Below are 25,410 nucleotides of genomic sequence, written 5' to 3'. Positions count from 1 at the left end.
AGCACCATAGTCGACGCATTCTTTGGAACATGGGTAGCCAGATTTGGAACGCCAAAGAAGATAACTACAGATCGAGGATCGCAGTTCGATTCTCAATTGTTCGATGCACTTGCTAAAATGATAGGAACTCAGACCATCAGGACAACAAGCTACCATCCGGAGGGAAACGGACTGATCGAACGCTGGCATCGAACATTCAAATCAGCTATAAAAGCCCATCAAACAAATGATTGGGTCAAGGTACTTCCCGTGATAATGTTGGGACTGAGAAACAGTTTCAAGGAAGATTTGCAAACGTCAGCAGCAGAAATGACATACGGGACCACGCTACGATTACCCGGTGAATATTTTACCGAGGAGGAACCACATCAAGATCCCAGAGTTTTCCTTGAGCATCTTCGGACCACCATGCGAAAAATCAGACCTCGAGGCACAGCACACCATATCAAGCTGCGAATTTTCACACACAAGGCGCTCCACGAATGCACTCACGTTTTTGTTCGAGTCGACCGTGTCAAGAAACCTTTAGAACAGCCATATGAAGGGCCGTATAAGATAATAAACAGAATTAATGAACATTGTTATAGGTTAAACATCAACGGCAAAGACACAGAGATCAACATAGACCGACTGAAACCTGCATTCATAGAGGCTGAAGAAACGAACAACAAAGAATCGGAATCATGTATTAGAACGTATCCAGGACCCAAAACAAAGCGCGTCACATTCGCTCCCAATCTAGGTCGCTAGGGGGGGAGTGATGTGGCGGCTTAGACAACCAGACATACTGCACAGTGCGCAAAGCTCAAAAATAAAACCGACAACAGCGAAGGGTATTTCTTCTTCTTATACTTTACACTGGCCGATTGCCAACTGGTGTAATTGGCACCATCGCATTCGGCCAGGTATAAATCCAAATTGCAACCCTCGAAAAACTCTCTTTCTCATTTTTCCGCTGTCAGAAGAAGTGCCCCTTGTGTCGTGCCGGACCATTGTCTGTAAACAAAGAATTCCACGTGGTCCTTGTTTTTACTAAGTTATTGTGTGGGTTGCATCGCATAGAACCCACAGCATTCCAGGCCTTTTGAGTTAGTACTGACCTTCAAAAGAAAAGTGTTAAAATTTCATGATATTCTACTCATAAGTTTGTGAGTTATTGCGCTAAGAGTGACACTGCTATTGTTTCAAAACAATAGAACAGAAACAATTTCGTCTTTTAATTTTACACTGCTTTTAGATGGGAAAAAATATCGTTTAAACGAAGCAATGGCTTAAAAAGTGTTATAAGCAACACACTCCATCAGAAACTGCAACAAACGTTGGTTTGCTGACGTCCAAATGGCGTCTTAACGCCAGAAAATATCAGAAAAAACCCAGGATATCTTTTTGAATGATCGAAAAGTTGTCTAATTTAGCTAACTTCGTAAAGATATCAAAAGAACGTGTTGGTTTTATATTGCATGAATAATTGCTTATGAGAAAGCTCTGTATAAAGTGGGTGCCTCTGTTCACTGTTCACCAAAACAAGAACGTGTTGATGATTCTGAGCAGTGTTTGGCGATATGTGAAAATGAATGCAGCATGGATCCATCTAGGGATGCGGAAAAAATATCGATATATTGATATAATAAATTAATATATATATATATATATATATATATATATATATATTAATTTATTATATCAATATATCGATATATATCAATATATATCCTTAAAAATATCGATATTTTTTTCGGTGGCAAATACCCCTAGATCCATCACTTCACTCCGGAATCAAAACGATCATCATCTGAGTGGGCAACAACTGGTGAGAGGCCTATTTTGAGGCAAAACATATGGTGATCTGTAAAACTAGACCAAAGCATAGGACCAAAAACAGCAAGCTCCTCTGGAAACCAAATCGGAAAATTTGAACATATTTTTTTGCTTCCTAATTAGTCAGCAGATAGATTTTCTTGCTGATTAGCAACACTAGAAGATTTGTTCCATGCTGTTTCCAGGTATAAAAGACCAACATGACGATGTCTCTCCCTCCCTCGAATCAAGCATCCCGTTCGTGAAAAGCTTCACCAACATACTCATGCTTACAACATGAAAAATAACTGATAAATACCTTACCCATTCACCACTCGCGGTAGATAAATAAAACATGGCAATCCCAGTCGTAATCCGGGATATCTATAGCCCGCAAATCCATACATCCTGAACCCAGAGCGAAATCAGCAAAATACCAATTGGTTCTAGCTGGTCAATCTGGTTTGATAACAAAATACGTATCCCTCTATCATTCCTATTTATATTCACATTTCCTTAATGTTTCTATACAATTCTAACCTAACCAAATATCCTGTCAATCCTTCCGTCGACCACATGTAGTATTAAGCACGGAAATAAACGAAAGTTTTATTAACCGACTTCCAAAAAGGAGGAAGTTCTATTCGGCTGTATATATTTTTGTATGTTCACCAATTTCTCCGTCAATTACGGACCGATTTTCATCGAATCACTTCTTTACTCGAAAGTGTGCAATTCCTAGGTGATCCCAATGGAACTCGGTCAGCATCTGATGGTAGAATCCGGTGAAATCGAGGGAAACCCTCAAATTTGAAAGGCACGTAAAATTTTTTCACATAATATTTTATCTAAAATAATCAGATATTTGTGTATAATGTTATTGTTGAGCCGATGTGACGGAAGACACAACTCAATGATTAGGAGTTGGAGGATATATCCTTAAATCTTATGAGGACGTACATACAACTAATTATATACTTTGTAAGGGTGATAAGTAATCAAAGTCATTCAGTGCAAAAGATGTTCAGTTTGTTTTTTAAGAACAAACCATTTCACATGGGAAGCCGTATAAATAATATTGAAGAAAGCTGCCTTTATGGTGTATTGATTAAAGCGTTCAGCTCATGCACGGTCACGGGTTCAATTTCTGGCGGGTGTAACGACTTTTTGTTATTCTAGTATCGTTACAACATTTGTCCAATCACTTAGGATAGATAGCGGGCCCTGGGGCCTGAAGCGTTTCTTATTTTCAATCATTATTTCTTTACTCCCACTTTTACTCATACTTAATTAAATTACCGGGTAATTTATTGAGCAAATATCTAACACTAAAAAGAGAAAAATATAATATTATTAACAAAAAAAATGAACCGACTTTAAAAAATAAATAAGAAAGTCACTAAAAAGTAAAAAATAATCAAACTTTGATTTCTACAAAAAAAAAATTAAAATAAAACATGTACATTATAATCTCTATAATAACTAAATAAAATAAAAACATGCCTTATTTAACCTATCTACTATACCTATTTTATATTCTAGTATATACACACAATTTAGCTTAATACCTACCTAAACCTATTTATTAACTGTTTGGGTTCTGCACCAACTTCATACTGATCAGTTAATAATTCAGGTAGGTATTAAGCTAAATTGTGTGTATATACTAGAATATAAAATAGGTATAGTAGATAGATTAAATAAGGTTTTTGTTTATTTTTATTCAGATATCACAACGATTATTATGTAGAAATTTTATATTAAAACTGTTTTTTGTGTTAAAAATCTTAAGTTTGGTTATTTTTTACTTTTTAATGAGTTCCTTATTTATATTTTGAATTCGGTTCAATTTTTTTGTTAAAAATATTTTATTTCTCGATCAGTGTTTTCTCTTCCCATGTAAATTCCTCCCAGAAAAATAGTAGTAAATGTTCGAACAAATAAACGAGTCAACACACATTCTAAAGGCCCCAATACGAACATTTCTGTAATAGCTTAGAGAATTCTTTTGGCGTAACAAGTTTGGCCGGAAATTTTTCGCACTCGCTAATCGGTAGATAATGTTCAAACTCAGTTTCATTTGGTTTGAAGGTTTGACCTAAATGATCCGCGAATGCTTCAGCTTTTTATTAAATATTGCGTATCTAATTCCGATCTGGATATCTTCTATTTGGTCCGTTTTCTTATCACCTGTTGGGTCTAGCAGATAATTATTTATGGATTTGTATATCGTCCATATAACATTCGAAAATGACAAGTAAAACGGCACCAATTATAATATAATTTAGTGTAAGTGCACTTGTACTAATCGAAAGCGACGGAAAATCAGGTCGATCGGTTTATCGGAAAAATTGATCAGCGTTTTTCGTTCCGAATGCGATTTTTTGAATAGAGTGCCAAAGCGCTCGCTGTTGTTTGATGGCGATATTTACAAGCGTGTTGTTTTGCGACTGCCTATGTCTGTCTTTTTTAAACGTAGAAACGCGCGATTTTATTATTAACTGGTATTTCTCGAGCGAGATTCGGGTGTAACCGCCGTTGATCACTTGATTTCGTAAATTATACGAATAGGTATGAACATTTGAGGTCGAGGTCTTATTTGTTTTGTTTCGTTAGCATTAGGTTACTAGTAATATAACGATTTAGTTTTAACACATTAATAATATTTTATGTATTTATAAATTTTCAATCAAAATTAAGAATTAATAAGTAAAAGAACATAAGATAATTTAACGTAACGTAATTGAAACGTATCAAGACGAGAATGTACTTGAGCACCCAATTTTCAATGACAATGGTGAAAATTAAAACCCATGAATTACATCAAGGATTATAATTATAACAGCGTAAGAATAATGAAAAACATCAATAACTAATGTACGGATAAATTTCAACACCTGACGTAAAATAAAAATTATATTTATATAAAACAAATTAACATCTGATACAAATAAAAGGAGATAAAATAACTTATATAACAGTTACTAACAAATACAATAAATAAACCTAAATAAACTGAAACCTAGATGAGAACGTACCTGAGGAGCCAATTTTTACTGACAATGGTAGAATTTAAAATGCATATGAATTATAATCGAAGCGCCATAAGGAATGATTAAAAATAAAAATTATATTTATATAAAACACATTAAAATCTCAAACAAATAAAAGCAGAGATCAAACTAAATTATATAACAGCTACTTACCAAATAAATATCAAAATAAATAGCGAGATCTGGATGTCGAGATGGTGGGATGAAAGTTATGAAAACGTACCTGAGCAACCAAATTTTAGCAATAAGAAGGAAATATAACAAGGGTCTGTGGTTATTACACATAGACATTTCTAATATCTCGTAATAAAAAAATATAATTATACTGATAGTTAATGTAACTGGCAGCCAAAAGTACGAGTAATTAATTATGCTGGCGTATTATAGTACTAATAAATAAATGTACTGACAAGTAAAGGTTCTGATAATGGATGGTATTAATAATATCAATATCAGACATGTTGACAACAATTTTAGACCATTTTAGTCAATAAACATCACGTACAATTATAACACACATGAAAGGAAAAAAGCAAGAAACAAATACGCTAGATAACAGGTCAATTGAAAAGTCCCCGGCCTGACACATAGATGGCGCTACTAGAATTAAATCCATATGTTTTTAGTTAGCTTAAAAGATGCGTGTATAAATTTGACAGCTGTCGGATCATTAGCTTGTTAATTAAAAGATTTTGAATAAAGCAGCTTATGTTATTTTGAAAGAAATTGATAAAAAGGAATTTTGCGTATTGATAAAATATTGCTTTTTGAAGGAAAAAACTACAGTTCAAGCAAAAACTTGGCTTGATGCCGAGTTTTCGGACACTGCCCCAGCAAAATCAACTATCAAGGATTGGTATGCTAAGTTTAGACGTAGTGAAATGAGCACCTAAGATGGTGAACGCAGTGGACGCCCAAAAGAGGTTATTGCCGACGAAAACATTAAAAAAATCCACAACATGATTTTGAATGAACGTAAATTGAAACTGAATGAAATAGCAGAATCTAAAGATATCAACTGAACGTGTACATCATATCATTCACGAATATTTGGGTATGAGAAAGTCCTGTGATATCTGGATGCCGCACGAGCTCACTTTTGACCAATAACAACGACGAGTTGATGATTCAGAGCAGTGCTTGAAGACGATCAAGCGTAATAAACTCGAGTTTCTGCATCGATATGCGACAATGGATGAAACATGGCTCCATCATTTCACTCCGAAGTCCAATCGACAGTCATCCAAGTGGACTACACACGATGAACCCACTCAAAAATGTGAAAAAACGTAACAATCGGCTGGCAAAATTATGGCGTCTGTATTTTGGGATGCGCATGGAATAATTTTCAATAAGTACCTTGAAAAAGGAAAGACCATCAACAGCGGCTATTACATAGCGTTAATGGACCGTTTGAAGGACGAGATCGTCGAAAAAACGGCCGCATTTGAAGAAAAAAAAGTGCTGCTTCACCAAGACAATGTGTCAAAAATCCATGAATTCGAAGTCCAAATTGCTTCCTCATCCACCGTATTCTCCAGACTATTTCCTGTTCTCAGATCTTAGAAGAATACTGGCTGGGAAGGAATTTTCGTCGAATGAAGAGGTGATCGACGATCTATTTTGAAGAAAAGGACAAATCGTACTACCAAAAAAGCTGGAGGGTCTCTATAACCAGTGTATCACCCTTGACGGGAATTATGTTGAATAAAAAAAGTAATTTTGACAAAAAATGTGTTTTATTATGGTAGGCCGGGGACCTTTTCAATTGACCTGTTAGGTTGCCAAGAACAACCGGTAGAGACTACTTTCTATGGTGTATATGTATGCTTCAAATTACTAATAAATCATAACTACACATAAGTTACTTTGGCCACTTTGGCATCAGTTTCTGGCTTATAAAATTGTTATAATTTATACTTAGATAGATAAATAAATAAATAAGTAAATTAATAATAATAAAGGGAATAAATATAATTGAATTAAATTAGAAAAAGAAAATTATAACTTATTCTGTGAAGAAACTCACCATTTGATGAAAGTCAGATTGGACAACATAGTAAAATCAATATAATAAAAAATGTAGTGACTCTGAACATAGCGTCTATATAGATGAACTCTCATGAAGCTGAAACGTCTCTTAGATATAATAGGTTATTCCATTTGACAAATACAGCCCGATAAAAAGACCATGGTATTCATGACAATTATTTCTGTTTCTGGGTGACAGATCCCACAAAAAATACAATATCGTAATTTATTAAATGTTCCAAGAAAACATAAATACTCATTATATCAACAATAACTTGTTGGTACAAATAAAGATTAAAATAACAAAACAAATCGTCTATTACAAATGTTATAAATTGTATAGCATCAAATTCCTCGGAACTCATATGTTAATAAATAAGCCAAAAACAAAAAAAAACACCGAAAATAACTCGCATATTCTTTAAATGAACATTAGGTCATTTAGCTCTAATATAAAAATATATGATTCTAGGAACAGTGCGTTAGAAGTAAACTAGAACACCAGACCTTTGGATTATAAAAATTAGGTGGTGACGATTAGATTACAACATATTCGTTAAAAGCGCAACTATATGCCGGCTTGGTTCGCGCAGTGGTCAAGGAAACAGGACGGTCCTCCTAAACTTGCGATAGTCGCTGGTTCTAATCCTGCTGGGGCACGGCACTTATGTTTATGATTGTTTATAAATGCGATTGCCTTTAGACAGGGGTGTAAAATCTGACAAGGATTTTCATACCAACCACTCTAGTAATCGGGTTAGCTTGAAACCAAATTTCCTCTAGGATCATCTCTAAGATGGTCACTCAACAGTCGGTAGACTTAATACCGAAGACCGTACTTCGGAGCCCACGTTAAGCAGTAGGTCCAGTCCAGATAAATTCTAGTAGCTAAAAGGACTGTAAAGTATCAAGAAAAAATATATTTTATATCAAGAACATAAGGAGGAGACATTGATTATATTATTTACTTTTTATCTTATTTTCTATATATTATATATTATATTTTATTTTTAAATGCTTTCTCGCTACATTCTATCTTGTTCTTTATTTATATTACTGATTTATTAACATAATACGTAATATCTCAAAAAAAAATTGTTTTAGTAGTAAAGCACATTACATTACCACATTAGTTTCTCCAGTGGAAGGTGCGACGAAAATTGACAGTCCTCAACCCTAAAGAGATTCCCGGAATTGATTATATTTCACCTGATTTATTGAAAAAACCGCCACAAAAGCTATCAACATATTGACATATATTTTTAATGCATGTTTACGACTGAAACATGTTCCGTAATAAGTGTGATTATAATAACTAACAAACTGAAGAACAAATCGGGCCTTATAGGTCTATCTCGTTGCCACCTGTGATATTGAACTTATTTGAGAAATTGTTATTAAAACGTGTTAAGCCAGTTATAAAAATGTAGATGTCCAGTTGTGTTTCAGTGGGTTTCGAATTCTCTACTGAAGTCTTACAGCTTTTTGAAAGAAAATAATAGTTTCGCCAGAAGGAGAATTCTCAACAATCAAATATATTTCGGCTGGAATTTCGCAAGGTATTATCTTGAGTCTACTCATATATTTGTTCTAGATTACTGATATTCCATCAGCAAAATAAATAGTACGTGACTACTCTCTATCAGTATATATAATACGACAACATCAGAATATATTTCTCTCAAAACCCTGATAAACTTCCCCGGCTCTTCTCAAACCCTTGGCCTAGCACTATTGCTGCAAATCCTCTATAATGTCCCCTTCAGACGTCTGTGGATTACCCACTCAAGCAGCCCACATTATTTACAATAGGAGTAGCCATGGTAAACATCAATCATTGGTAATCATCATAGTAAACCAAATCATTATACACCAGACTTCTTCAGAAATAGTTCCACAGATTTTTGTCTGTTGACCAAACTACAGGGATACATACCTCTTACCATGAGTAGGATGGTAGATTTATGATGCCGCCCTGTTAAACTCCGAAAAAGGTCATATTTAAAGGTCGCCTTCTTGATATGCCTAATGTAACAGGTCAATTGAAAGGTCCCCGGCCTATCATAGTAAAACACATTTTTTTGGCAATATTAGTTTTTTTTATTCAACATAATTCCTTTCAAGGGTGATATACTGATTATAACGACGCTCCAACTTTTCGATACCATTTTTGTAGTACGATTTGTTCTTTGCTTCAAAATACGCCTCAGTTTCGCCAATCATCTCTCCATTCGACGAAAATTTCTTTTCAGCGAGCATTTTGAGATCTGAGAATAGGAAATAGTCGCTGGGGACAGATCTAGAGAATATGGTGGATGAGAAATCAATTCGAAGCCCATTTTATGGATTTTTGCCATCGTTTCCACTGACTTGTGACACGGTGCATTATCTTGGTTAAGCATCACTTTCTTTTTCTTCAAATGCGGCCGTTTTTCAGCAATTTCGTCCTTAAAACGGTCCAATATCGCTATGTTATATTCGCTCTTGATGGTCCTTCCTTTTTCAAGGTAGTCAATGACAATTATTCCATGCGCATCCCAAAATACAGACGCCGTAACTTTGCCAGCCGACTGTTGCGTTTTCCCACGCTTTGGATCGAGTTCATCGTGTGCAGTCCACTCGGATGACTGTCGATTGAACTTCGGAAGGAAATGATGGAGCCATGTTTCATCCATTGTTACATATCGATGCAAAAACTCAGGTTTATTACGTTTGATCATCATCAAACACTGTTCCGAATCATCAACGCATCGTTGTTTTTCGTCAAAAGTGAGCTCACGCAGCACCACTTTGCACAGAGCTTTCTCATACCCAAATATTCGTGAATGATATGATGTACACGTTCAGTTGATATCTTTAGAATGTCTGGTATTTCATTCAATTTCAATTTACGGTCATTCAAAATCATATTGTGAATTTTTTTAATGTTTTCGTCGGTAACAACCTCTTTCAAACGTCCACTGCGTTCACCGTCTTCGGTGCTGATTTCACCACGTCTAAACTTAATTCCTGAGCCAGTGTCCGGAAAGTCGGCATCAAGCCAAATTTCCGCTCCAACTCTATTTTTGCCCTTCAAAAAGCAATATTTTATCAACACGCGAAATTCCTTTTTTTCCTTTTTTTTTTCACAATAACAACAGTTGCTTCACTCAAAATGCTATAATTCACAAACTAATGATCCGGCAGCTGTCAAATTTATACACAAATCTTTTGAGGGTTAGAACTAACTAAAAAACATATGGGTTTGTGACGACTGCTACGACCCTTTAGACCACCACGCATTCACCTAGAGCAAGTTCAAAGGTTGGCAACGCCGGTGAAATGGTACCATGCGGTTCCCGGCTATAAAAAACCACCACGACGACGTCACGCTCTCTTTTCTTTTCTCTACCCCCTTGTAACCGTAATACTTACACAGCGCCATCGAACTTCCTTTACCTTAACCTAACATCCTGTCAATTCTCCCGTTGACCACATGTATCAATTTAAATCGCAATCAACATGTATTTCTTCAAGCAGTGTTTTTAGTTCTCGTGGAAATTTCTTACACATATAGTAGAGAGTGTTAGGGCAAACAATCGCATCGGCAGCTACACATTCCGACCGACCAGACGAACATTCCTACAAATTTAATTCTAGTGTTACCATCTATGTTTCAGGCCGGGGACTTTTCAATTGACCTGTTATCTTTTATTGCTATAAAATGCTCAATGCAAAGCTTATTAATCAAATTAATAAACAATTATACTATAATATTAGGTCGTTATACTATAATTTTAGTGATACTATTAATTAGGCGCTTGCATAGATTTTGAGCAGTGATATCTATTAATTCAACTACTAGTAAACCACTATTAGACAACCTACTATTAAATTTGATGGTTTTGACATTTTGCCACATAGAATAACACTTTTTCATTTAGTATTATTGTTCAAATCAGTGTATACAGACACTAATGATGGAACACCCAAAATTACACTTTCGGCTTTCTTAATTTTTTTTAGTTTAATTTGAAAACATCTTCTGTGGAAACCTATAAAACACTTTTAGATACTTGTAGTCAAGAATTCGAAATATTCAAAAATAAATCATAAACTTTAGCAGTTGTTTCATCAACTGTTTCCAGACGTTTACATGCAATTCTTGACTAGAATTCATGCAAACACTAAATATATTATATAATTTTGGTAAGTGCCTTTTTTAAATACATTTTAAAATTGTAAAATATTTTTTTCAAGCACAATTAGTATATATCTCATCGAAACGATAGGAATGACTATTATCATTCTTAAAATAACTGAATATTAAACAATATATTTGTATATGTTTTCACATGATTACTGAATGACGTAGATCGGCTCAACGAAACTGATTTAATAGTGACTGTTTTAATAACAAGAACGTTAACAATAGTAATTAACTGACGATACATGAAATAATATCTATAGTGTTCTATAAACTAGGGATACCGAAAATGTATCGATTTATCTCAATATATATTTTTGTTTAAATGGATAATTTTAGCCGATGTTTTTTGAGCGATATAACGATATATGGATATTTTTTATAACTAATATTTTTCGATAATTTTTCTACAAAAAAATCTTGTTATTACGTGTTAAAAGGCCTTTTAATTATTTTTAATAAACCTTTTAAATTTGTACATAACTTTATAGAATCAGTGTATTCTAATATTTAATTTTTAAGGTTTATTAGACATATCACTACATTTTAAAATATTTAAAGAATGTTGATATATTTTGGGCCGATATATGAGTGCTATTATTTTTTCTGACAAATACAGACATATATTATATCGGCCAAGATTAGAGATCTAGTTTATAGAAAAAATTAAGAATATTATGATCGGTGTGAAATTCGCTATCTTTCTTGTTCTTCTACATATCATAATAGAGCGACGCATATAATTCATTAGCCGACATATAGACATAGAAATAGACATATAGAATAAACAAGACTATATCGGGCATAGAGATTCAATGGACTAGCCGCACGAATCACAAAGGCGCCATCATCACACTTAAGAAGTGTTAAAGGTCATGCAACTTAACCTCAAATTTGTAATAACATTAAAACCTTATCTGGATTAAAATGTCATAGTGTTGTTGCGGTCAAGAACACAAGTTTGGTGATGTTTGCCTTAAATTTTAATTGATAAGCGAATTATTTAAAACATGGTATTGTTGTTAAAAATTAAAGAACCAAAACTCGACTGTAATCATCAACAAATAAAATTCCTTCTATTTATAGCTGTCCTAATTTAGACATACGAAGCGCTTTGAAAAAATGTCACCGATTTTGATCTGAAAAAATGCATTTATTGATTTGGAGATCCGAAAATGTTATTCTCTTCAAAGCAGTTCAAAGTCCTTGGTAATAACACACTTTTGCTATCGTTAAATGCTTCTAAATCATAGCCTTTGGAAATGACGAACTGGTTCCTTTTCAGGCATTATCAGTTTTGAATTGACTAGAAGGCTATGAACACTTTCACCCCCTGACAAATATCAAATATTTGTTACTAATATTTGAATCAACTATTTCCAAAATAAATATAGAAGTTGAAATAAATCGAATCCATTCTACGATTTGTCGCAGATTACATAATGCAGCAAGACATTTAAGGTGTCTGAGTCTTATGCATGATATTATGCAATGTGATAAGAAGAGGGGGACAAATATGAACAGTATCTATAATATATCCCACATTTTGTGGCATTCGACATTTATTACGATTTTTGCAAAATTATTTAATCGTGCTAATATAGCTTCAAATGAAGCATGTGAAAAAAGCTGAACTTGACTTAAAATAGAGTTTAAGTCATACAACTCTGTAGAGTAGACGTGTTCGTTACATAGATTTGTACAAATAAAAATAGAAAAAACAACACAACGAAAATGGAAAAAGTTCATTTTCGTTTAAGCATTATTATTTGAAGAAAATAGCCAGCTCATAAGCAGCATACGTGTATGGATACATGGTATTTCACATTAGTAATTGAATATAAGTATATGTAATCTGCGCGAAGAGTGCCAATTGCTCACACTGGACCTTCAAAAACTTGGATATATATCACAAAATACTTGGAATCAAGGAAGATCAAGATCAAGACAATGGAAGGATGTACACTTAAATGATCATTATAACAAAAACACAAAATTGGGCTACAAACTAGAACCCCATCCATCATATTCTACAGAATTATTTCCCCTACTACTATTTCTTATTTCCAAAGTTGAAAAAATATCTACGAGGTAAGATATTTGGATAAATGAAGAGGTGTTGTCGCTGAAACAAACCTCTTTTGAGGGCCTTCAGGAAAGAAGAAACTTTTTGGCAAAAAAATATTTTAATTCAAAAAGTCTCTTACTTTTCAAACTGCCCTCGTATTTTAATGAATATTATTTAAATTAATACATTGTTACGGGTCGGTTCCTAATAATCCGCACTTTATAATTTACAATAAATTAAAAACCATTCCAACTATTCCATTATCATATATAATCATTCATATTCTACGACACCTGAAAACTTTGTCTTATTTATGTTATTTTTTGTAGAATATCCCTTCAACTGGATTCGATAAGGCCATATCGATTTTTTTCGTCTTTTAAGTTTCGTTTGAGCTGTGATTCATAAGCCGAAATTAAGCCCATTAAATTATTCACTGTTAATTGATGTGGAGCACAAATATCGAGTTTTATTATAGGTTCCGTAGCCATATCGTGAAATGAAATACATCGATATTTAAGAATTTCACGGATTTTTAAACGATTGATCGATCTAATATTTCCCATTAAAATTTAACAAACCAATGTTGACATTGCGCCATATTTAAAAAAGTTACTTTACTTTTTACTTTACTTATTACTTTTTCTTTGCCCTTTTAGAAAATAAAATAAAAAGAGCCCCTAGCAATTTTAATTTAAAAAAAAACATCAACAAGGCCACAAAAGGTTCTTTGGGAAGCCTTAATTTGATTTTGACTCCCTTAGCTGCTATGCTTCTACCTAAAATTGCAATAAATTGGGTTAAATCATGCTTTTGGTAATGACGGAGCTTTTGGAGTATCAGCATAATATTCTGTAATTTGTAAGAAAAATTGACCAAAAAAGCACATTAGCTTTTGAAGTAAATAAAGAACCTTTATATCTAGAATTTTCTATGGAGTGTTATCTTTCAAAAGCGCTATATAGTTTATCCAAAGTAACAATGAAGTCAAAACGTCGCTATGTTACTGCATTTAACTTTAACTTTTATTTCATTTTAGCTTGTATATATTACAACATTTTAATGCAAATAAAATAATGAAACAAAAATGTTAAATATATCATTTATTTTAATATTATAGTTCAATGATCAATATTCTATACTATACTAGTTCTTACTAGAATACTATCTGCAAGAAAGATTTATCCGAAAAAGCAAACAGTCAATTCTGTAATATCTACACGAAATATCAACAAGAATGACAGATACTAGATAGATATTAATATGCGAGAGCAGCTAGAAATAAAGAATAGTACAATATTGCGTTTATTTTTTCTTTAAATTTTGGACTGCCAAAACTAATGGGACGCCTTGAACTTAATATCGACATGACATGGACGATTTCCTGAAAACAGCGATCAAGGTGAGAGAGGGTATAAAAACCCTGGCAGTTCTATGTCAACGAACGATCTTGGGCTACATTTTGTCTCGATTAAATTCAAAACAACTCTCACAAAGTGGAAACTTTTATATCACAATTTTTTATACAATATTCCATGACTGTTAATATACTTAATATGTTAATATAATTATTTTTCTATGTTTATTGTATTTTCATTATACATATATAGGTCAACATACAACATGCCGAAAAAAAAACAAATATTTATATATATAATATATATAAATATTTTTTGAGGGATAAATCAATATATCGATATTTTTGGTATCCGATATTTTTCGATATTAAAAAGAATAATTTCTTAAACATTTTAAAAACCTTTTAATTATTTTTAATAAAGCCTTAAAATCGTTACTTAATTATAAATATGTAGTGCATTTTAGTATATATATAGGGGCCAGCTTGGTGGCGCAGTGGTAAAGGCGACAGGGCGGTTCATCTACTGTTGCGATAGTCGCGGGTTCGAATCATGCTGGGGCATGGTCGTAAATTTATGTTTGTAATGGTTTACTATTTCTGATTGTCCTAAGTTAGAGTGAAAAATCCGACAAGGAAAATGATCCCAGTCACGCTAGTAACCAGGCCGGGTAAGACCGGATGTCTTCTGGGATGATTTCTAAGTTGGCCACTCGCCAGTCCGTAAGCTTAATGACGAGGACCGTGGTTCGGAGCCCACGTTAAATTGTAGATCCAGTCCAGATAAACCCTCGTTTGGTAAAAGGACACTTTAAATTATTAAAAAAAGAATGATTAAAATAAACATTTTTATTAAAAAATGACACCTTATCTTTTAACACAACTTCAAAGATATTAAATTACTAAATAAATCTAATAATTTTTTTACTATCATTGCTACAAAAACATTTTTGATGGATCTTTGATTAAACAAGTTTTTTATGCTTAAATTATATTAAAATTGCTGTTACAACAATGAATATCTTTAGCAATATTGTTATTAATACTTTACTAAGTATTAGTTTTTAAGATTACATTCAGTGAATGTTTGGTTGCATAAGTAACATAGGTTACTTTAAAAAATAAAGAAAAATGTAATTCAGTTATTTTTTGCACAGAAATTAATCACAGCCTAATTTAATTGCTACAATATATTGAATCCATGTTATCGTACATTATGTGTATTATTATAGAGAACTTTATTAATCCTGATATGGCTAATAATTATTTGATAAATATAAATTCGTATTTACTCGAAACCGACGGATTCGCGGAAAAAGTTGACTATTCCGATTAGAAAGGTGATATTGAACTTGTTTTCCACAGCTGGGGCGATGCGAGCAATTAAATGTACAAGTATTATAAAAAAATTACACATATGTATATTTTTATAAATATAGTCATAATTTTGTTTTCAATTCTTGATGCATTTTATTGACAGAGCTTTTATGAATGTCGCGTAAAATAAGCGTAAAAAATGTTGATCTACACGATATCTATACCATTTCTAATAAATCGGCGATTTAAGAAAATATCGATATATTTTTTTAAGATTTATATACTCGATAATCCTAATCGTTTTAAAAAGTGAAATAAACAAAATAATAGTAGACTTTGTGAACCCCATGCAACGTGTATGTCTGGTTGCCTGACATTAATACGCGCATTAAGTAAATTATTTATACAGATAAAAGTGTTTAATAAATTAAAAGTATTTTATAGCTTATAATAATTATGTACTCATTATATAGCTAAAATATGAATAATGATTAATAAAAATGGTATAACACCTTAGATATCACGAAATGGTGGATTAAACTATAGTCATTTCGCAGTAGTTTGTGACTGATAATGATTCATATTCCGAATAACTAATTCTAGGAATATGCTATTGTAGTCATATTTAATTTAAAAATACCTGATGTTAAAAAATAATGATATTGTTTATAATTTTTATTTTAATTCAATCAAGTTATTGTCCATTGTTGTCTATAAATCTTGTGCCTTTGATGAAAGGTGATGAAAGGAGAATAACACACGGTCATAAAGTATAGAAGAGATCTTGGGCGAAACTTCCAAAGGACTGGAAAATCATCATTGACGCCAATGAAGCTGAAGGAATTGTTCATCATAAGCCTCTCTACTGTTAACTTACGCGATCGATGCAAGTGATTATAAAACGACCAGAATTAATTAATGAAAAATCATATCATGATAAGTTTGGTTTTGAGATTTTAATGCACACACCATATAGCCTGGATCATAATACAGCCAGACTATTAATTATGATTTATGTCGATACAGGAACCAATGTAGAAAAAAAGAAGTAGAGGGCACTGTAATTTGTTTCGTTGCTGTTCTAAAATATTTAAAAGAGCAGCGATGTAAATAAAGTTTATCTTTTGTTCAAAAGCCACGAGTGGTTTTATTAATTCCGTCCCGTTCTGAATCATAAATGATTTGAAACAGGTTATGAGCCCAAATCTCTCGGTACAAATGAGAAGAAGCAGGGGGCTGAGGACTGAGATTACAGGAGAGTGGAAGTTATGTAAAGTTCGAGTTGGGTAAAAGTACAAATAGCGGAATTTGTTACGAATCACTTATGATTCGTGACCGGACGGATCTAATAAGACCACTTATGGCTTTGGAACGAAAGAGAAACTTACTTTTTATACATTTTTGAATGGCCTCGAGACAAATTACAGTGCCCTCTAATAGTTGTTTTTCTTCTTTTCTATATTGGCTCTTGTATCAACATCAATCATATATTTAACGCCCCATCTCAATTTAAATGTATCTGACAACTAACCTAATTAACATTATAAACATAGATTACAAAAATACATTTAAATTACGAGAACAAAACTATTACATTCTGCATATAGATTTGTTTGAACTTTAATATCAATTAATTTGCTTCTTTTGGAGTTATCAGAATTTTTGATCATAGATAAAACTCTGGTGATCGACAAATAACATTACTTCTTTACTTTCATTGAATACTCTTAGAAGTCCTTTTAGATTCTATAATTTTTTGGCTGATAGGCCTGCAGATCACTATTCCGCTCCCATTAAACTCAACGCTACACAGTTCGGTTTCCCAGATTGTTATGTTAACGAGTTACCATTATGAAATGCTATGAAACCACTAATACTTTTCCTTGCTGGACGATCACCTCCTCAATCTGCATAATTTGCTCTTTGAAGTCCACTATCGCCTTATACTAATCCATGGTCTTTTGGAATCTTTTGGGTTTTGGCTTCCATTGGCTTATCCAATGTTTGTTTAGATATGTAGTACTACATGCAATATTTGATATCGTAATTAACGAAAAGTACATAAGACTACATTTTAATCTTCCATACGGTACGTTTTATATCATTTCTCCACTTATGCTGGTGTTAAAATTAATTTTAATGGGTGTTGTCTTCCATTCATCCTCGAGCAGTCGTTAAATGATGAAACGTTAAATACTTTCTGTCTTAATGGTGTCAAACTTCAAAAGAGGTTTGTAGAAATTATAAACGGGTAATTTCATGATGTTACAAGAAAAATTTGTAAAACGCCACGAAAAGCAAATGGAATATGAATAAATTCGCTTTGAAGACAAAAAAAACGATATTATTTGTTCTCTAACCCATTATTGCAAGTATCGATAATATATCTATTATGTTTATTTAATGATATTTTACCTAGAAAATATAGCAAATGTAGGTTTCAACATTACAGACTAATATTTGTATTACAACTTGTTTTAAAAAACATTATATTCCCATTAAATATTTACTTTGATAGTGATTTTAACATAAAATGAAATCTGGTACATGAAATCTAAAATATACTTTATTCAATATGGCAGCAAAATGATATTTTAATCAAAAATACTTAAATCATTTTAACCTGTAACATGTCAATTGAAAAGTCTCCGGCCTGACTTGCAAAAACTTGGCTTGATGCCGAGTTTCCGGACACTGCACTAGGAAAATCAACCTGGTGAAATGAGCACAGAAGACGGTGAACGCAGTGAACGCACAAAAGAGGTTGTTACCGACGAAAACATTAAAAAAATCCACAAAATGATTCTGAATGACCGTAAATTGAAATTGAATGAAACAGCGACTATTGTATAGCGTTATTGGACCGTTTGAAGGACGAAATCGCCGAAAAAGGGCCGCATTTGTATAAAACGAAAGTGCTGCTTCACCAGGACAATGCACCGTATCACAAGTCAGTGAAAACGATGGCAAAAATCCATGAATTGGGCTTCGAATTGCTTCCTCATCCACCATATTTATTTCTTGTTCTCGGATCTCAAAAGAATGCTCGATGGGAAGAAATTTTGGTCGAATGAAGCAAAGGGGCCTATTTTGAAGCAAATGACAAATGCCATTAACTATCTGCCATCTAATATACGTTCAAGAACACACACTAAAACCTTCTCTATTTCCCAGAGACTTTTCTTTGTACATTTTCGCTTGTGGAAAGTATCTGAAAGGTCTCTCTGAAGCGCCCAAGAGTATCTGATATCATTGAGACGCTAATCGCTTTAATGTCATAGTGCAAATCAAACATTTTCCAGAAAGTAGTCGGGGTAGGCATGAAGAAAAATATAGTTTTAAACTCATTAGGCAACCTATAGCTTGAAATTTTTTAGAGAAATTTATTTATAGTTAGGATCATTATAATTGTCTTAAAATTTCTTTATGATTTCTTTATGATTTCTTTAGAGGTAATCCACCTTTCATATTGAAGATCCATAATGGTCGTTATGAATTGTGGGTCAGTAATAAGCTGTTTAATGTGTCGTCCGAGGAAAATACCTTCCCTCAACTTTGCTTCTGGGAAGTGATTTAACAAGTTGTTTCATCAATAACAAACTTTATGTGCAGTAGCAGTAAAAGACCTTCACTTTCTAACCGAGACATTATGTTCATCAACTTTAAACTGTCTCGGCAGCCAACTCTTTACTCCAGTGATTTGTTCGGTATCTGATATGCCATATACACAGAAAACAATGAGAGCAAATGAATGTGGTAAACCTAGCTTGTTGCCCGAGTAACGTAAATAAAATTTTAAAATAGCCGCACATCTGTCAACTGTGGTCTTCATATTTTAATTTGTGAAGAACCAATTCCAAATTCTTGTAGGCTTCTTTCAGGTAGATGGAATAGAAATACCGCCGTTATGAAGCAGAACTACTTTAAAATTTATTGATGAATCTATAAAAATACGTCATTGTGTTGCCCTATTAACTTGATGTCCTGAAATTTTTCCTATGTTATTTTCGTTTTCAACATACAAATATATATAGACATTAGTTGCGAAATAGTAAAACTACTCTTTCGTTGCAGATCTGTGATATTTATGATATCATAGCGGCTTTAATATTGTTAAGAGTTTGGAAACTTTACCTATACTACCACGTTGCATTTTTATAGATTTCGTTAACCGAATATATCAAATCTTTATAATAATTATTCATAAACAAATGTTCGAAAGAGGCATGATGCAGCAGACAACTATTTCCTTAATTGGACTATCGCAATTAAAGACATAAGTTCCGAGAAATGGCTAATGTATGTATTTATCTAAAAGGCCAGTGCGCTTATTTTGAAGTTCAAGTTTAGGATGACTGACTGGAGGTCACTTTTCTTAAACCCGTAGTGTCTATTTCAATTTAGACCGTCTCGAATTAGAAACGGTCATTAAACGTGACCTATCCAGAAAAAAAAACACTAAATACGAGCGTTTATAATACGTATTATTTTTGGCAGATCGTAACTTTGTCTTTCATTAGTAAATTTAGATAATTTATTCTTCTAGTGTTAGAGTTAATGAGACCCTTCAGATAATTCACGTCCCACTTAAGTAAATTTGGCAATCGTAATTATACAATTGAGTGCTCGTTAAAGAGATTCACTGCATCTTCAGTGCATTAAAATATAATAGGGGACACCAAAAGGACAATGGGTGGCCAAATTATTAGGAAAATTATTGAGATTATATAATTTTGTAGTTTAGTTGGATTTATCTTACAATGGTTAGTTGGGGGTCTCTTATACATTTTTTATTTGTATCTTTAATCTATTGGGATCATAAAAAGTAATAAAAAATATACAAAACAATATTATAATCTTCGTTTTAGTACTTTTAATGCTATTAAAGAATAATAGAATTAACTTTAATATTTAGTGATGCCATCCTTTGTTGCATTAAGAGCTTCTATGCGTCGAGTCGTGCTTTTATTACATATTTTTGCATCTTCCTGGAGTTTAGAGTTGTGATGGCGTTCTCTGATGAGAGATTAAATTAACTGCTATTTGGTGGTAATCACTTTTTTTGCAATCGCCCGTTTAGTAAATTTGCTGCATTTTTTCTATAGGATACATGTCTGGTGAATTCACTGGCTAAGGCAAAACACTTCTGGCTTTCTGGCATGGTGCTGAATCATGCATAAAAATGTAGTTGTCTTCGTCACTGAACTAATAATTGATCTGGGGAATTAACAGGGTTTCTAGTAGTCGCTTGGATTGATCTTGTGACAAACGACAACATAATACTAACGGTGTATTTCACTCTCCACAGGATCAGGGCATCGTGTTTCAAAAGAACTTTTCTAAATCAATATTTGGAAAGTTGATTCGTCAGAACCGTATCATATTTCGATGTTGTCTAGCCTGTTGTCTACATCTATTGTAGCCCTTTCTTTTTATGCTGTCGATTAGGTGTGGTTTTTGGAAGGCCGCCATCCAAGATTATCTTAAACCACCACTTCCGCATTGTCCTCTTCATATTTAAGATAAAATAACCATTTAAAAACATAATTTATTCAAAAAATATAATAATAGACTATATATTACATAAATACAAATATTTTCATAATAAATAGATAATTTGGCCATCTATTAACAATCATAAGGTCAATCATTACTAATAAAAACTTGAAAAACAAGATCGAGCTCATATTGGAGCAGCGGTATAATATTGGACAGAGTATAAAATATAACACATTGCATAAAACAAGTACTAACTCAATGACAACCGAGTGAAAAAGTGAAGAGAATCAAGTATTTGGTGTGAATTATAGAAATCAAGAAAATATCTGAAGTAATTTGTCCAATTTTCAAGCTTCAGGAAATTCCGGAAATTTATTTTATGAAACTTGAAGACTGTTCTGGTCTCATACATGATGCTTAAGTACTAAAAACTTTTATTTCCTACCTTCTCCATCCCAAAACTTCACTTTCTTTTCCTTCTATAATTTCCACGTTCTTTTCCATTCATAATCAAATTTCCATTCTCAATTATTGCTGGATAATTTTCCTCCTGGTTATATATATTTTAGTATTTCTCTAAACGCTTGCTTTTGATGATTCATTTTTTATTCAGTATATAGTTTTTTTTTAATTTCCAAATATTGTCAAACTTTCTCTTGTCTCTTTTTTCTCTCTACATATCCTCCTCATGTATCCTTTGTTTCTATTTTTATATTAAGATCTCAACTAGTAGGTTGTATATTTTTAATGATTCGCTGTTCCATTCCTAATAATTATCTTGTTTCTCTCTTTCAATTATTTTCCTTTGTTTTTCTCCACTTATTTTCCATTATTTTAATTAATAAACGATAATTATTAATTAAACAGAAGTTTTGAACTTTGAAAAGTTTGAATTTCCTAATTATTACATTTTTCCGAACATTATGTCATTGAAGTAATAATTTGATGTGTTCACATTGACTCAGTAAAGAACTAGTTTTAGAAAAGTATCAATGAACTTTTGCATTAATTTAAAAATATATACTTTATTTAATACTATTTCGGCAAAAACAGTAAGGTGGGAGTTCCACAAACCTAACATTCATGAAAAGTTTATGATTGCGGAACGAAAGCCAACAATAATCAGCGAGACAAGTAGCACAATGATCAGAAAAATTTTAAAAATGATCATTAGAAGAATGTAGTATGGTCCTATGATGGTTTACAATGTTTTTTACAAATGGCTGGGTTTATCTATGGAGAACCACAGAAGAAGCCTACAATCTGGCCTGCCTACTTCCTACAATGAAACATGAGGGAGGTTCCGTGATGATTTGGACAACATTGTCGTGGTATTCAGCTGAATATTTCATTCACCTAACCTTCAAGATTACTGCGAATGAATATATCGATATCCTCATTGATGAAGTTTTTACTTTGAATCACATATAGCTACCAAACATCTCCATATTCGAAGATGACAGTGATAAATTCAGTATTGGGTTGCGGACTATCAGAATACCATCACACATCTTCCACTGGTTAGCACAATCGCCAGTCAGTAACATAATTGAACTGGTATGTGGAGAATGGGACAGCACATTAGAAATTATCCAGAAACTGTACGAATTTATTATATGAAGAATTTCAGTTATTTTAGGGCAAATGTTGAGTCAACATTCTATCACACACTATCCCTTGTATGTGATCATCTATAAATGTAGATAAAGTGAGCAAAAAAACTTATAGTTTGTCAAGGTTCGTATAGAAAAAAATAACATTTACTTTCTGGACTTAATGAAAAAATATCGATCTCTTTATAAAATCGATAAAAATATATATTTAAAAAGTATAACAAAACGTCATATTTTTCAGATCAAGAACCTTTTTGAACATCGGGTACAATATTTATAATAGATATTCTTTTAATTGCTATATAACGATGTTTTTCATCATTCATCGTTAATATTAAGCTGTTTTGAGAAGCCTGTGAAAACCGCATGATTCACGATACCGATGCTCTACCTGAAAATGGCAAAACCCTGTCCGTAATAATGGAACATATCTGTTTCAAATAAATCTTTTTTGAACATGTCCCAGGTAACTAGTTGAATTTTACTAAAAAGGTATGTATATTTTGTTACAAGAAGAAATATTAAATCATCAGATAGTGTGTGATTGGATAGAGGTGATAAAAAGAAGTGAACTCATCTATCAAGTAGTCATCTATTAAGTAGAAATATATAGATTCTAGAACACTAGGTGATGTAAAAGCGGAATATATCTAATTCAGTGAGGATTTAATAGTAATACACGACCTACATTAAAATTAGAATAGAAATTCAACCATTTTCGGCACAGAGTCACCAATGTTACTGCCTCGAAACTCCATTAATATTAATATGAAATCTCATGATAATAACGCCCACATACACGCGTAAACAAATTTGATTATATGCCGAATATTACTGATTATATCGCGCACTATTCATCCAATCGACCTTGCTTCATTGCGTAATTAAAATCCGTTTTGTAAATTTGTAATTTGCAATATGTTCATTAACATTGTATCTGTCTATGTTGCCATAATTATATCATTTATTCAAATAACCTGAAACTTTAGAATGTATAACAGTTTTTGAAATATACGAGGTGTGAGTACCTAATAACTAAAAGTATTTTTTTTACTTTTAAATTAAATTATGATATCCTCCAATAAAAATGTTTCTTCTAAGTTGCGTAAAAAATACTCCATTTTCAAAGTTATTTTTGTGGACTTCATTTCTTCATTTATACACTGTTTTAACAGAGTGAACTCTTTATAAGCAAATTTGCAAAATCAGGTTACTGCATTCAATGTCAATTAATTAAAGTAATTTAAGGATGATGATAACGACACTGAAGTAGCCACATTGTACATACAGTTCACGAAACAAATTTTAAATCAAAAAATGTTTTTGAAATAGATAAATATGAATAGTTTCCAAATTCGGCTATTTACTATTGATGGGAAATATTGGAATTTATTTCTGTAAACTGGTGCCAAATAAAATATGTGTTCGCATGTATTCTGATAATTTTTCCCTTATAATCTGATATTTTTTGTGAAAAATTGATGCAATATATGTTAATCAAAATATTTCATGATTTTCTACAACTGTTTCCCATATTTCTAAAACCATGTAGATACAGTATCGAAAGAACTATGCGAATTTATCAGAGATCCAATCATCAATTAGGTTTTTAACAGCTTACCAATCTCGCCATATGCACTGTATGACTTGTCGTGGTAGATTACCTTTCATCGCCAATAACAATGCGGTAAAAAACTGTTGTTCCAATGAAACCAATGGTTCCAATAAAACCAACCAGGAAATGCATCCTCAATTAATATGCGTGGTAGCTATTTTCCCCTCTTTTAAATATTTTCTGTTGCATGTAAACATATGAAAACATTTCTCTACATTCATCTACTACTAATCTGGATGAAGACTTTGTGAGAGTTTGCGCTTATAGTTTATAGCTATACAATTTTTTTGATCCTCTAGATCGTTTCTTACTGTGGATATTTAAGTAACATCACTTTTAAGTCATTGGGATATAACAGAGCAGCATCATGAAAAGTCTTACATAAATAAAAACATTTTATGGAATTCGGCATCAGATTTCTTCATCAACCAACAAAACTTATCAATGTCGAAAATGAAATGTTGGAAAACGTTCCAATGATTAGTGTCCCAAAACTGAACAACTCAATAACACTAAAGAGAAAACCGCTGTTTGGTTTGGTACCTAGTACCTAATATTAATTGCACCAAAATAATGCTGTGCAAAATCGTAGTATCAATAAGTGTGATCAATTATGATTCGCTGAATCAATCTAAAACTATTACCATTGTCCCTTATGTCCCCCAAATAAAAGAAGAAAAAGAACCAAAATGGTTGGATAAAAACGTAATCTCTTTTAGTTAATTATAACATTTTTATTAAACATTATTTAGAACTTAAAAAAAAGTCTCACGTTCCGCAGATTGTCATTTATCTAGAGAAGAGTTCCGTTATTCTAAAAGCGTCAGATTTGAGTTAATAATTTGTAAATATCTTCCAAATCAACTATATTCAC

General features: G+C 32.5%; 1 protein-coding gene across 1 annotated transcript in view; it reads left to right on the top strand.

The window, feature by feature from the left end:
• Positions 1-25,410, top strand: part of LOC143195139 (organic cation transporter protein) — a 118,021-nt gene that overhangs the window by 38,670 nt on the left and 53,941 nt on the right. The gene's annotated exons all lie outside the window — the stretch shown is intronic.

The sequence above is a fragment of the Rhynchophorus ferrugineus genome, unplaced genomic scaffold (assembly GCF_030347505.1).
Source record: "Rhynchophorus ferrugineus isolate W39M unplaced genomic scaffold, kcgeb_rfMv2 rfM4, whole genome shotgun sequence".
NCBI lineage: Eukaryota > Metazoa > Arthropoda > Insecta > Coleoptera > Curculionidae > Rhynchophorus > Rhynchophorus ferrugineus.
This window is presented reverse-complemented; position numbering and strand designations above follow the sequence as displayed.